Genomic DNA, 18142 nt, shown 5'->3' on the forward strand with positions numbered 1-18142 from the left:
AGTCTGGAACGCATAGACATCACCAGACGTTGGGTTTCATCCCTAGTGATGCTCTGCCAGGCCTCTACTGCAACTGTCTTCAGTTCCTGCTTGTTCTTGGGGCATTTTCCCTTCAGTTTTGTCTTCAGCAAGTGAAATGCATGCTCAATCGGATTCAGGTCAGGTGATTGACTTGGCCATTGCATAACATTCCACTTCTTTCCCTTAAAAAACTCTTTGGTTGCTTTTGCAGTATGCTTTGGGTCATTGTCCTTCTGCACTGTGAAGCGCCGTCCAATGAGTTCTGAAGCATTTGGCTGAATATGAGCAAATAATATTGCCCGAAACACTTCAGAATTCGTCCTGCTGCTTTTGTCAGCAGTCACATCATCAATAAATACAAGAGAACCAGTTCCATTGGCAGCCATTCATGCCCACGCCATGACACTACCACCACCATGCTTTACTGATGAGGTGGTATGCTTAGGATCATGAGCAGTTCCTTTCCTTCTCCATACTCTTCTCTTCCCATCACTCTGGTACAAGTTGATCTTGGTCTCATCTGTCCATAGGATGTTGTTCCAGAACTGTGAGGGCTTTTTTAGATGTCGGTGGCAAACTCTAATCTGTCCTTCCTGTTTTTGAGGCTCACCAATGGTTTAATTCTTGGTGAAGTCTTGTCCTCCGGGGAAATTGTTTGTTCCCTCCGAATTACGTCACAAGGAGGAACATCACTGTACGGTGCTTTCTGGGCACCCTGGGAGCAGATCGACTGTCTATCTCCTCTCTCGCAGATTCTGGTGGCCGGAGTTGCGTAAGTGTGTTGAGGACTATGTGTCAGCCTGTGGTACCTATGCACGTGCTAAGGTGACACATACTCAGCCTTCCGGATCTCTGTTTCCATTGCCCATCCCGTCCAGACCTTGGACCCATTTGTCCATGGATTTTATCACGGATTTACTGATTACTTCGGGGAAAAAACGTGATTCTGGTGATTGTTGATCGTTTTAGTAAAATGGCACACTTTATTGCATCACCTAGTCTACCCAATGCTAAAACTCTTGCACAGGTGTTTGTCGACAACATTGTGAAACTACATGGCATTTCCTCTGATGTGGTGTCCGATAGAGGGACTCAGTTTGTTTCCAGATTCTGGAAAGTGTTCCATACTCGTCTCGGTGTACAATTGTCCTTCTCTTTGGCTTTTCATCCTCAAATATAATGGACAGACGGAGCACACTAATCAGAATTTGGAGACTTACTTGAGATGTTTTGTTTCAGAAAATCAGGAAGAGTGGCCTACATTTTTGTCGTTAGCTGATAGGAATCCACTGATAAGTCGCGGTGTTTTGGGGCATATGGGTTCCATCCACAGTTTGGTACATTTTTTGGTGCTCAAAATTCTGGGATTCCTGAGGAGGAACGATGTTCCTCTTCTTTGTGTTCTATTTGGCGGAAAATCCAAAATAACCTGAAAAAGATGGGCAATAGGTATAAGCGTGCGGCTGACAGGAGACGTATGAGTGGTCCGGACCTGAGAGTGTGTAATTCTGGGTGGTTTTCAACAAGAAACATTAAACTTAAAGGGGTTGGCCACTATATAAGTACTTTCCACTATATAGTGGGAGGTAGGGTAAAAAAAAGAGTTTCCTAATATAATTTATTAAAAAAATATGAATGGTAATGTTTTTATAATGAACCCCGCCCCCTCAGCTCCGCTCCGCGTGCAGCCAGTTCATTCATGGCTGCACACGACATGGAGGAGCTTTAGAGAATTCTCGTCCATGGCTTTATTCTAACTGCACATGCGCTGCTTTTCCTAATAAGAGCAGCGCATGCCCAGTCTGCCCATGCCACTGGCGCTCTCCCTGCTCTGACTCTGTCTCTACAACCGGCTTATTTTTTGGGCTGTTCTTCTGATGGATCAGAAGAAAGAAAGAAAGTGACATCAACACAACCTTACTGCTGACACCCTCCTCACTCTGTCATGGGGCCTCTACTTGTCCACACCGAAAAATTAGACCTGATGCTAACATTGATCTGTAAGGCTGAGTTCACACTTAAGTTATTTGGAAAGTTATTTCCATCAGTTTTTGTGAGCCAAATTCAGGAGCCAAGCCTTCTCTCAGATTAGGTATCATGAATAGATCTACACCTGTTCTGTGGGTTTGTCCCGCAACTGCTTTGGTCTGACAATAAATGATGACCAAATAACTGAAGTGTGAACTATACCTAATAGTGATACACAGTTATTGTACAGCTAACAGAAGAGATTCAAAAGCATGTGTTTGCACTGCCACAACATGGATTAAAATAACTTTTTTTTTCTCCACTACTTTATTGGCACTGCCTCCAAATTTTTATTTTGTTCAACTAAAGAGTCATTTGAACACAGCTCCTGCAGGGGCACACAACATTTATTTTTATTTATTTTTCTTCACTGAAGGCTTCTGTATGCTTTTTGCTTGGTATCACAGAAGGGAATAGCTAGGAATGTTGGTGGCCTGTACAATGATGCGCAAGTCCATATATGTGACCTGCCTGTCATTCTGACGCACAGTAACTGTTTCACTACCAGAAAATATTAGCTATGACTGTTGGTGCAATACACAGGGATATACAGTACTCTTTCTAAAGTTTAACTGCAGGCTGGGATTGCCATGATTTTGCACGCTTCTTGAACTAATTCATAATGACCTATGTTGACATGGGAAGGCCAAAGAGCTGCAGCAGGAAGAGGGGAGATCAGGTAAGTGTGATTCCCTCCTCATGTTTGGCCATACTGGTGGGGTCTGCACGAAAGGCCCCGGGGTGAACAACCATTTTAAGGTTCTACCAAACGTAATACTATTTTTTCTCATATTACAGTGAAAGGAAGTATAAAAGGAAATATTCTATTGATTTTCCAGTAGATCCATTAGGTCTCCCATCCTCATATTCCATTATCTGGCTGTAAAATACCTGGCTGCAGAAGGAGCCTCCCCCTGCTCTGCCTGCAGAACTACACCAACATAAGCTATGATCCCTTGTTTAAGCTTCTCAGCCATTCCCCAGAAGAAAAAATATTGGACCAGCAAGAAATAAACCTATGTGTTCTATTCATGATTTCTACATGCAGAAAATGACACAGAAGCAGTGGGGCAAATTTACATCATGTTTAATTGTATCACTTATTTCTAGGTTAAGCATTAAAGTTGAGCGGACATCTGGATGTTTGGGTTCGGCCGAACTTCACAAAAAATTTCAATTTCGGGACCCGAACTTGACCCTGAACCAGAAACCCATTGAAGTCAGTGGGGACCCAAACTTTTGAGCACTAAAATGGCTGTAAAAATGTCATGGAAAGGGCTAGAGGGCTGCAAAAGGCATCAAAATGTGGTTAAGAGCATGGCAAGTGCTCTGCAAACAAATGTGGATAGGGAAATGACTTTAATATAAAATACGTAAAAAAATATATATATAATCTTGATCTAGGAGTTTAGCAGCAATTTGTGAAATACATTGTGGATGCGAAGGGAGTCAGGTAGTTTCAATCTAAAAGACACGGGATTAATAATATCAATAATCTTGTAGGGTCCAACAAAACGCGGCACAAACTTTCTGGACACCCCTTTCAAGGAAAGATTCTTGGTGGACAGCCACACCTTGTCACCGACCTCAAAATCAACTCCCATTGGAGCGTCTCTTATCAGCTTGCTCCTTCTGAACCTCCTGGGTCTTTTCCAGGTTCGTATGAACCTGGGCCCAGACTGTGCACAGTTCTGGCGTAAGACTATCTGCCTCCGGGTTGAGTGAGGACACTGAAGGACTCGAACTAAAACGAGGATGGAAGCCCAGGTTACAGAAAAATGGAGACACCCCTGTGGACGAGTTCACCCGATTGTTGATAACAAACTCCGCCAACGGAAGGTATCTCAACCACCGGTGCTGATTGTCAGACACATAACATCTCAGAAATTGTTCAACCATCTGATTCAACCGTTCCGTCTGCCCATTGGTCTCAGGATGAAAGGCTGATGAAAAGGACAATGAAATTTCGCATCTTTGACAAAAGTCTTTCCAAAACTTAGAAACGAACTGAACACCCCTGTCAGAGACAATATTTTGGGGTACACCCCAAAACAGTGGGAAATCTAACCTGTGATAACCCCCTCCAGTCGTGATAAAAACACGTTCAGACAATACACTAGCTGCAGGGCAGACCAGCACCTCCAAGGCATAAAGGGCAAGATCAGGCCATGTGCACAATTTGGAGACCCATCACTCAGTTCATGTAGGCGTGCGCACACATACTGCCCCACCATGTCGCACGTCACCATGACTTCCACAATCCATTTGGATATCTTCTCTATCAACTTTCAATGTTCTTTTCTGAGACTACCATGTTGATCACGGTTATCGGCAAATCAGGGACCCACTCCGGAGAGGTAGCGAGAGAAAGAGAGACCACATCCAAGGGAGATCAATAAATGAAAATTAATTGTGATCGAGCTGAAATATGGAAAAAGTTATTAAAGCAGAAGAATCGAAGGAAAGGAGGGGGTGTGCGGCAATTTCTCACTCCCGACTTGGGGAGGTAGTGAGGATAAATAACAATACAGGACTGTTATTGGAATGATTAATAAAAAATTATAGGGAATGTCACTGGGGTATTTAGGATTTGGAAACGTTAGACAGGAGAGGCCTTGTTGCCGCTTTGTTGACTCTAGATAACTTCTGCCTGATCGCACGTCACCGTGACATCCACGATCCATTTACCATATTTTTCGCTCTATAAGACGCACCTAGGTTTTTGGGGAGGAAAATAAGAAAAAATATATTTTTAACAAAAAGGTGTGCTGTGTGTTTGGTGGGTTTGGAACTAATGGTGGTCTGTGGATGGCACTATTACTGGGGATCTGTGGATGACGGACACTGTTATGGGGGGATCTGTGGATGACGGACACTGTTATGGGGGGATCTGTGGATGATGGACACTGTTATGGGGGGATCTGTGGATGACGGACACTGTTATGGGGGGGATCTGTGGATGACGGACACTTATGGGGGGATCTGTGGATGACGGACACTGTTATGGGGGGAATCTGTGGATGACGGACACTGTTATGGGGGGGATCTGTGGATGACGGACACTGTTATGGGGGATCTGTGACAGACACTGTTATGGGGGGGATCTGTGGCTTGCACTGTTACAGGGGGATCTGTGGCTGGCACTGTTACATGGGGGGATCTGTGGATGGCACTGTTATGGGCTGGGGGGATCTGTGGATGGCACTGTTAGAGGGGGGATCTGTGGGTGGCACTGTTATATATGTGCCATCCACAGACCCCCCAGCCCATAACAGTGCCATCCACAGACCCCTCCACCCCATAACAGTGCCATCCACAGACCCCCCCAGCCCATAACAGTGCCATCCACAGACCCCCCCAGCCCATAACAGTGCCTTCCACAGACCCCCCCAGCCCATAACTGTGCCATCCACAGACCACCCCAGCCCATAACTGTGCCATCCACAGACCCCCCAAGCCCATAACAGTGCCACCCACAGACCCCCCAGCCCATAACAGTGCCATCCACAGACCCCCCCCAGCCCATAACTGTGCCATCCACAGATCCCCCCGCTGCCACTCCAGTATACAAATATAAGATGTCTTATTCAATTAATAGTTATTAAACATGCCCCCTCACTAGTAATAGTACCTTACATCCTAACCGCTTCAGTAGAACCCAGGCAGGCAGGCCAGGCAGCCGGCGCGTCCCTCACTGACGTCACTTGCCTGCGCCGCCTGCTTCATTCATAAAGTAGGCGGCTCAGGCACGTGACATCAGGGAGTTACGCTGCCGCCCGCCTGGCCTGCCTGCCGGCATTCTACTGAAGCTGTTAGGATGTAAGGTACTATTAGGAGTTGGGGGGAATGTTTAATAACTATTAATTGAATAAGACATCTTATATTAGTATACCGGAGCGGCGGGGCAGGGCTATACTGCACTGACTGCACTGCCCCGCCGCTATTGCCGGCCCCCAGCTCCTCCTCCCAGTCCCTCCCCGAGTCCCCGCTCACTCGTACATCGCAACTTGCGATGTAAAACTGCAAGCATTCGCCCCATAAGATGCAGGGGCATTTCTCCCCCATTTTGGGGGGAGAAAAAGTGCGTCTTATGGGGCGAAAAATACGGTAGATATCTTCTCTATCAACTATAGATGTTCTTTTCTGTGCCTACCATGTTGATCACGTTTATCGGCGAATCAGGGTTCCACGCCGGAGAGGGAGTGTGAGAAAGAGAGACCACATCCAAGGGAGGTTAATTTTTTAAAATTAAATATGATCGAGCGGAAAAGTGGGACAAATTATTGAAGCGCAAATGTGGGACAAGTTATTAAAGTTTAAGCATTGAATGAAAGAAGAATTTTTTAAATTTAATTCTCTGTCACCTATACAGAGCAGGGGTTTTGGATACGGCAAAATTGGTAAAATGTCACCTTGTAACAGACGATTTTTTTAAATTTAGGTCCCTGTCACCCAAGAATGTAACAGACAAATTAGTGTTTTTTTTTTTACCTGTCTACTAGGTATAGCAGTGTTATATCACACCCAAAAATTGGTGAATTTCACCCAAAAATGTAACAGACAAATTAGTAAAATGTTACCTGTCTACTAGGTAGAGTATGGTTATATCACACCCAAAAATTTGTGAATTTCACCCGAAAATGTAACAGACAAATTAGTGAAATGACATAAAATAAAATACGTACAAAAAAAACTGAAAAATAAATACTTGATTTATTAGGTGGAGGTCCATATGGAGTAGGAGTTTGAGGAGACGGTGGACGTAGCGGTGTAGGTGGAAGCGGCGGTTGAGGAGGTAGCCAACACTGTTTTTTTGTTTTAATTTAATTTTTATTTTTTTATTAGGTTACACTCCAAAAGAGTGAAATATCTAAAATACAAGAATGAGCAATTGCGCTGTAGTATAACAATGGCTGGTTAAGGCCGGTATACATGTCTATTCTGCACAAGTTAAGGACAAGTCCTGTGGGATCCATGCCTGGTTCATTTTAATGAATGTGAGCTTGTCCACATTGGCTGTGGACAGGCGGCTGCGCTTGTCTGTGATAACGCCCCCTGTGGTGCTAAACACACGTTCAGATAATACACTGGCTGCAGGGCAGGCCAGCACCTCCAAGGAATAAAGGGCAAGCTCAGGCCATGTGCCCAATTTGGAGACCCAGAAGTTGAAGGGGGCAGACCCATCAGTCAGTACGTGTAGGCGTGTGCATACAAACTGCTCCACCATGTCGCACGTCCCCGTGATGTCCACGATCCTATTGGATATCTGCTCTATCAACTTTCGATGTTCTTTTCTGCAACTACCTTGTTGATCACGGTTAGCGCCGAATCAGGGTTCCACGCAGGAGAGGGAGCGTGAGAAAGGGATACCACATCCAAGGGAGGTTAATTGTTTGAAATTAAATATGATCGAGCGGAAAAGTGGGACAAATTATTGAAGCGCAAATGTGGGACAAGTTGTTAAAGTTTAAGCATTGAATGAAAGGAGGGGGCACGCGTCAATTAAAGAAGATTTTTTTAAATTTTATTCCCTGTCACCTATGCAGAGTAGGGGTTTGTATATGTCAAAATTGGTAAAATTTCACCTGACAATGTAACAGACGATTTTTAGAAATTTAGGTCCCTGTCACCTAAGCAGAGCAGGGGTTTAATCACGGCAAAAATGTTCAAATGTCACCCAAGAAAGTAACAGACAAATTATTGAAATGCTTTTACCTGTCTACTAGGTATAGCAGGGGTATATCACAGCCAAAAATTGGTGAATGTCACCCGAGAATGTAACAGACAAATTTGTGAAATTTGTTTACCTGTCTACTAGGTATAGCAGGGGTATATCACAGTCATAAATTGGTGAATTTCACCCGAATATGTAACAGACAAATTAGTGAAATGTTACCAGTCTACTAGGTAAAGCAGGGAAACACTAATAAGTAAGCATGGCACAACTGATAATGAACACACTTTATTTCACTCTGGTATTTATTTACTACTTTGTCTATTTACACTGCCATTCTTCTGTATTTTGCACATTGCACTTTATACATATATATGTATTTGGCTTAGTGTAGCGCCCTATGGGTCTCAGGTCAGAACCTTTCACTCTATACCCATTTGGGTATTTGTTGTACCTTTTATGACCTATTTACAGAGGCGTAACTAGAACTGACTGGGCCCCCCAGCACATTTTTGTACGGGGCCCCCCACACACACTTACACACTTCTTCACAAACCGCCTCCTCCTGTGCAAACCCCTCTTATATGGCTATTTTGTGACTTTTTATTTACTGTATTTACTGTCATTTTTAGCACAACTTTGTTTTTTAACATTTACAGTTGCTGACGGAGTTTAAATTCAACTCAACCCCTTTAAAACCTGCGCTGCAATTGTAATAGACATGTCTGATTTACCTTTACATATCCACAAGTATTTTAGCCTCTGTACCTTTCATACTGCAGCCATACACGCACTCTCCACATACATGGACGCAGTCATACACGCACTCTCCACATACATGGACGCAGTCATACACGCACTCTCCACATACATGGACGCAGCCATACACGCACTCTCCACATACATGGACGCAGCCATACACGCACTCTCCACATACATGGACGCAGCCATACACGCACTCTCCACATACATGGACGCAGTCATACACGCACTCTCCACATACATGGACGCAGTCATACATGCACTCTCCACATACAAACCGGATTCCAAAAAAGTTGGGACACTATACAAATCGTGAATAAAAACTGAATGCAATGATGTGGAGGTGCCAACTTCTAATATTTTATTCAGAATATAACATAAATCACGGAACAAAAGTTTAAACTGAGAAAATGTACCATTTTAAGGGAAAAATATGTTGAATCAGAATTTCATGGTGTCAACAAATCCCCCAAAAAGTTGGGACAAGGCCATTTTCACCACTGTGTGGCATCTCCCCTTCTTCTTACAACACTCAACAGACGTCTGGGGACCGAGGAGACCAGTTTCTCAAGTTTAGAAATAGGAATGCTCTCCCATTCTTGTCTAATACAGGCCTCTAACTGTTCAATCGTCTTGGGCCTTCTTTGTTGCACCTTCCTCTTTATGATGCACCAAATGTTCTCTATAGGTGAAAGATCTGGACTGCAGACTGGCCATTTCAGTACCCGGATCCTTCTCCTACGCAGCCATGATGTTGTGATTGATGCAGAATGTGGTCTGGCATTATCTTGTTGAAAAATGCAGGGTCTTCCCTGAAAGAGATGACGTCTGGATGGGAGCATATGTTGTTCTAGAACCTGAATATATTTTTCTGCATTGATGGTGCCTTTCCAGACATGCAAGCTGCCCATGCCACACGCACTCATGCAACCCCATACCATCAGAGATGCAGGCTTCTGAACTGAGCGTTGATAACAACTTGGGTTGTCCTTGTCCTCTTTGGTCCGGATGACATGGCGTCCCAGATTTCCAAAAAGAACTTCGAATCGTGACTCGTCTGACCACAGAACAGTCTTCCATTTTGCCACACTCCATTTTAAATGATCCCTGGCCCAGTGAAAACGCCTGAGCTTGTGGATCTTGCTTCGAAATGGCTTCTTCTTTGCACTGTAGAGTTTCAGCTGGCAACGGCGGATGGCAAGGTGGATTGTGTTCACTGACCCTGGTTTCTGGAAGTATTCCTGAGCCCATTCTGTGATTTCCTTTACAGTAGCATTCCTGTTTGTGGTGCAGTGTCGTTTAAGGGCCCGGAGATCACGGGCATCCAGTATGGTTTTACGGCCTTGACCCTTACGCACAGAGATTGTTCCAGATTCTCTGAATCTTCGGATGATGTTATGCACAGTTGATGATGATAGATGCAAAGTCTTTGCAATTTTTCGCTGGGTAACACCTTTCTGATATTGCTCCACTATCTTTCTGCGCAACATTGTGGGAATTGGTGATCCTCTACCCATCTTGGCTTCTGAGAGACACTGCCACTCTGAGAAGCTCTTTTTATACCCAATCATGTTGCCAATTGACCTAATTAGTGTTAATTGGTCTTCCAGCTCTTCGTTATGCTCAAATTTACTTTTTACAGCCTCTTATTGCTACTTGTCCCAACTTTTTAGGGATTTGTTGACACCGTGAAATTTTGAATTAACGTATTTTTGCTTTAAAATGATACATTTACTCGGATTAAACGTTTGATCTGTCATCTACGTTCTATTACAAATAAAATATTGACATTTGCCATCTCCACATCATTGCATTCAGTTTTTATTCACAATTTGTTTAGTGTCCCAACTTTTTGGGAATCCGGTTTGTACATGGACGCAGTCATACACGCACTCTACACATACATGGATGCACTCTCCACATACATGGATGCAGTCATACACGCACTCTCCATATACATGGACGCAGTCATACACACACTCTCCACATACATGGATGCACTCTCCACATACATGGATGCACTCTCCACATACATGGATGCAGTCATACACACACTCTCCACATACATGGATGCAGTCATACACACACTCTCCACATACATGGATGCAGTCATACACACACTCTCCACATACATGGACGCAGTCATACACTCACTCTCCACATAAATTGAGGCAGTCATACACGCACTCTCCACATACATGGAAGCAGTCATACACGCACTCTCCACATACAAGGATGCAGTCATACACGCACTCTCCACATACAAGGATGCAGTCATACACGCACTCTCCACATACATGGATGCAGTCATACACACACTCTCCACATACATGGATGCAGTCATACACACACTCTCCACATACATGGATGCAGTCATACACGCACTCTCCACATACATAGACGCAGTCATACACGCACTCTCCACATAAATGGACGCAGTCATACACGCACTCTCCACATACATGGAAGAAGTCATACACGCACTCTCCACATACATGGATGCAGTCATACACGCACTCCCCACATACATGGATGCAGTCATACACGCACTCTCCACATACATGGATGCAGTCATACACACACTCTCCACATACATAAATGCACTCTCCACATACATGGATGCACTCTCCACATACATGGATGCAGTCATACACACACTCTCCACATACATGGATGCAGTCATACACACACTCTCCAAATACATGGATGCAGTCATACACACACTCTCCACATACATGGATGCATTCATACACGCACTCTCCACATACATGGATGCAGTCATACACACAGACTCCACATACATGGACGCAGTCATACACACACTCTCCACATACATGGACGCAGTCATACACGCACTCTACACATACATGGATGCACTCTCCACATACATGGATGCAGTCATACACGCACTCTCCATATACATGGACGCAGTCATACACACACTCTCCACATACATGGATGCACTCTCCACATACATGGATGCACTCTCCACATACATGGATGCAGTCATACACGCACTCTCCACATACATGGATGCACTCTCCACATACATGGATGCAGTCATACACACACTCTCCACATACATGGATGCAGTCATACACGCACTCTCCACATAAATTGAGGCAGTCATACACACACTCTCCAAATACATGGACGCAGTCATACACACACTCTCCACATACATGGACGCAGTCATACACGCACTCTACACATACATGGATGCACTCTCCACATACATGGATGCAGTCATACACGCACTCTCCATATACATGGACGCAGTCATACACACACTCTCCACATACATGGATGCACTCTCCACATACATGGATGCACTCTCCACATACATGGATGCAGTCATACACGCACTCTCCACATACATGGATGCACTCTCCACATACATGGATGCAGTCATACACACACTCTCCACATACATGGATGCAGTCATACCCGCACTCTCCACATAAATTGAGGCAGTCATACACACACTCTCCACATACATGGACGCAGTCATACACACACTCTCCACATACATGGATGCAGTCATACACACACTCTCCACATACATGGATGCAGTCATACACACACTCTCCACATACATGGATGCAGTCATACACACACTCTCCACATACATGGACGCAGTCATACACTCACTCTCCACATAAATTGAGGCAGTCATACACGCACTCTCCACATACATGGAAGCAGTCATACACGCACTCTCCACATACATGGATGCATTCATACACACACTCTCCACATACATGGATGCAGTCATACACGCACTCTCCACATACAAGGATGCAGTCATACACGCACTCTCCACATACATGGATGCAGTCATACACACACTCTCCACATACATGGATGCAGTCATACACACACTCTCCACATACATGGATGCAGTCATACACACACTCTCCACATACATGGATGCAGTCATACACACACTCTCCACATACATGGACGCAGTCATACACGCACTCTCCACATACATAGACGCAGTCATACACGCACTCTCCACATAAATGGACGCAGTCATACACTCACTCTCCACATAAATTGAGGCAGTCATACACGCACTCTCCACATACATGGAAGAAGTCATACACGCACTCTCCACATACATGGATGCAGTCATACACGCACTCCCCACATACATGGATGCAGTCATACACGCACTCTCCACATACATGGATGCAGTCATACACACACTCTCCACATACATAAATGCACTCTCCACATACATGGATGCACTCTCCACATACATGGATGCAGTCATACACACACTCTCAACATACATGGATGCAGTCATACACACACTCTCCAAATACATGGATGCAGTCATACACACACTCTCCACATACATGGATGCAGTCATACACACACTCTCCACATACATGGATGCATTCATACACGCACTCTCCACATACATGGATGCAGTCATACACACACACTCCACATACATGGACGCAGTCATACACGCACTCTCCACATACATGGATGCAGTCATACACGCACTCTCCAAATACATGGATGCAGTCATACACACACATGGATGCAGTCATACATGCACTCTCCACATACATGGATGCACTCTCCACACACATGGATGCAGATACACGCACTCTCCACATACAAAGATGCAGTCATACACACACTCTCCACATACATGGATGCAGTCATACACACTCTCTCCACATACATGGATGCAGTCATACACGCACTCTCCACATACATGAACGCAGTCATACACACACTCTCCACATACATAAATGCAGTCATACACACACTCTCCACATACATGGATGCAGTCATACACACACATGGATGCAGTCATACATGCACTCTCCACATACATGGATCCAGTCATACACGCACTCTCCACATACATGGATGCGGTCATACACACACTCTCCACATACATGGATGCAGTCATACACACACTCTCCACATACATGGATGAAGTCATACACGCACTCTCCACATACATGAACGCAGTCATACACACACTCTCCACATACATGGATGCACTCTCCACATATATGGACGTAGTCATACACGCATTCTCCACATATATGGATGCACTCTCCACATACATAGATGCACTCATACACACACTCAACATATACATAGATGCATTCATACACACACTCCACATACATGGACACACTCATACACGCACTTAACACATACATAGATGCATTCATACATGCCCTCTCCACATACATGGATGCAGTCATACACTCATTTTCCACATACATGGATGCAGTCATACACACACTCTCCACATACATGGATGCAGTCATACACGCACTCTCCACATACATGGATGCACTCTCCACATACATGGATTCACTCTCCACATACATGGATGCACTCTCCACATACATGGATTCACTCTCCACATACATGGATACAGTCATACACGCACTCTCCACATACATGGATGCACTCTCCACATACATGGATGTAGTCATACACACACTCTCCACATACATGGATGCACTCTCCACATACATGGATGCACTCTCCACATACATGGATGTAGTCATACACACACTCTCCACATACATGGATGCACTCTCCACATACATGGATTCACTCTCCACATACATGGATGCAGACATGGATTCACTCTCCACATACATGGATGCAGTCATACACACACTCTCCACATACATGGATGCAGTCATACACACAGTCTCCACATACATGGATGCAGTCATACACACACTCTCCACATACATGGATGCAGTCATACACGCACTCTCCACATACATGGATGCAGTCATACACACACTTTCCACATACATGGATGCAGTCATACACACACTCTCCACATACATGGACGCAGTCATACATGCACTCTCCACATACATAGACGCAGTCATACACGCACTCTCCACATAAATGGACGCAGTCATACACTCACTCTCCACATAAATTGAGGCAGTCATACACGCATTCTCCACATACATGGATGCAGTCATACACGCACTCTCCACATACATGGATGCAGTCATACACACACTCTCCACATACATGGATGCACTCTCCACATACATGGATGCACTCTCCACATACATGGATGCAGTCATACACGCACTCTTCACATACATGGAAGCAGTCATACACGCACTCTCCACATACATGGATGCATTCATACACACACTCTCCACATACATGGATGCAGTCATACACGCACTCTCCACATACAAGGATGCAGTCATACACACACTCTCCACATACATGGATGCAGTCATACACACACTCTCCACATACATGGATGCAGTCATACACACACTCTCCACATACATGGACGCAGTCATACACGCACTCTCCACATACATAGACGCAGTCATACACGCACTCTCCACATAAATGGACGCAGTCATACACTCACTCTCCACATAAATTGAGGCAGTCATACACGCACTCTCCACATACTTGGAAGAAGTCATACACGCACTCTCCACATACATGGATGCAGTCATACACGCACTCCCCACATACATGGATGCAGTCATACACGCACTCTCCACATACATGGATGCAGTCATACACACACTCTCCACATACATGGATGCACTCTCCACATACATGGATGCACTCTCCACATACATGGATGCAGTCATACACACACTCTCCACATACATGGATGCAGTCATACACACACTCTCCACATACATGGATGCAGTCATACACACATTCTCCACATACATGGATGCATTCATACACGCACTCTCCACATACATGGATGCAGTCATACACACACTCTCCACATACATGGACGCAGTCATACACGCACTCTCCACATACATGGATGCAGTCATACACGCACTCTCAACATACATGGATGCAGTCATATACACACACATGGATGCAGTCATACACGCACTCTCCACATACATGGATGCAGTCATACACACACATGGATGCAGTCATACATGCACTCTCCACATACATGGATGCACTCTCCACACACATGGATGCAGTCATACACGCACTCTCCACATACATCGATGCAGTCATACACACACTCTCCACATACATGAATGCAGTCATACACGCACTCTCCACATACATGGATGCAGTCATACACACACTTTCCACATACATGGATGCAGTCATACACACACTCTCCACATACATGGACGCAGTCATACATGCACTCTCCACATACATAGACGCAGTCATACACGCACTCTCCACATAAATGGACGCAGTCATACACTCACTCTCCACATAAATTGAGGCAGTCATACACGCACTCTCCACATACATGGATGCAGTCATACACGCACTATCCACATACATGGATGCAGTCATACACGCACTCTCCACATACATGGATGCAGTCATACACACACTCTCCACATACATGGATGCACTCTCCACATACATGGATTCACTCTCCACATACATGGATGCAGTCATACACGCACTCTCCACATACATGGATGCAGTCATACACGCACTCTCCACATACATGGATGCAGTCATACACGCACTCTCCACATGCATGGACGCAGTCATACACACACCCTCCACATACATGGACGCAGTCATACACACACTCTCCACATACATGGATGCAGTCATACACACACTCTCCACATACATGGATGCAGTCATACACACACATGGATGCAGTCATACATGCACTCTCCACATACATGGATGCACTCTCCACACACATAGATGCAGTCATACACGCACTCGCCACATACAAGGATGCAGTCATACACACACTCTCCACATACATGGATGCAGTCATACACACACTCTCCACATACATGGATGCAGTCATACACGCACTCTCCACATACATGAACGCAGTCATACACACACTCTCCACATACATGGATGCAGTCATACACACACATGGATGCAGTCATACATGCACTCTCCACATACATGGAAGAAGTCATACACGCACTCTCCACATACATGGATGCAGTCACACACGCACTCCCCACATACATGGATGCAGTCATATACGCACTCTCCACATACATGGATGCAGTCATACACACACTCTCCACATACATGGATGCGCTCTCCACATACATGGATGCACTCTCCACATACATGGATGCAGTCATACACGCACTCCCCACATACATGGATGCAGTCATACACGCACTCTCCACATACATGGATGCAGTCATACACACACTCTCCACATACATAAATGCACTCTCCACATACATGGATGCACTCTCCACATACATGGATGCAGTCATACACACACTCTCAACATACATGGATGCAGTCATACACACACTCTCCAAATACATGGATGCAGTCATACACACACTCTCCACATACATGGATGCAGTCATACACACACTCTCCACATACATGGATGCATTCATACACGCACTCTCCACATACATGGATGCAGTCATACACACACACTCCACATACATGGACGCAGTCATACACGCACTCTCCACATACATGGATGCAGTCATACACGCACTCTCCAAATACATGGATGCAGTCATACACACACATGGATGCAGTCATACATGCACTCTCCACATACATGGATGCACTCTCCACACACATGGATGCAGATACACGCACTCTCCACATACAAAGATGCAGTCATACACACACTCTCCACATACATGGATGCAGTCATACACACTCTCTCCACATACATGGATGCAGTCATACACGCACTCTCCACATACATGAACGCAGTCATACACACACTCTCCACATACATAAATGCAGTCATACACACACTCTCCACATACATGGATGCAGTCATACACACACATGGATGCAGTCATACATGCACTCTCCACATACATGGATCCAGTCATACACGCACTCTCCACATACATGGATGCGGTCATACACACACTCTCCACATACATGGATGCAGTCATACACACACTCTCCACATACATGGATGAAGTCATACACGCACTCTCCACATACATGAACGCAGTCATACACACACTCTCCACATACATGGATGCACTCTCCACATACATGGACGTAGTCATACACGCATTCTCCACATATATGGATGCACTCTCCACATACATAGATGCACTCATACACACACTCAACATATACATAGATGCATTCATACACACACTCCACATACATGGACACACTCATACACGCACTTAACACATACATAGATGCATTCATACATGCCCTCTCCACATACATGGATGCAGTCATACACTCATTTTCCACATACATGGATGCAGTCATACACACACTCTCCACATACATGGATGCAGTCATACACGCACTCTCCACATACATGGATGCACTCTCCACATACATGGATTCACTCTCCACATACATGGATTCACTCTCCACATACATGGATGCACTCTCCACATACATGGATTCACTCTCCACATACATGGATACAGTCATACACGCACTCTCCACATACATGGATGCACTCTCCACATACATGGATGTAGTCATACACACACTCTCCACATACATGGATGCACTCTCCACATACATGGATGCACTCTCCACATACATGGATGTAGTCATACACACACTCTCCACATACATGGATGCACTCTCCACATACATGGATTCACTCTCCACATACATGGATGCAGACATGGATTCACTCTCCACATACATGGATGCAGTCATACACACACT

The sequence above is a fragment of the Bufo bufo genome, chromosome 3 (assembly GCF_905171765.1).
Source record: "Bufo bufo chromosome 3, aBufBuf1.1, whole genome shotgun sequence".
In the NCBI taxonomy this organism is placed as follows: Eukaryota; Metazoa; Chordata; class Amphibia; order Anura; family Bufonidae; genus Bufo; species Bufo bufo.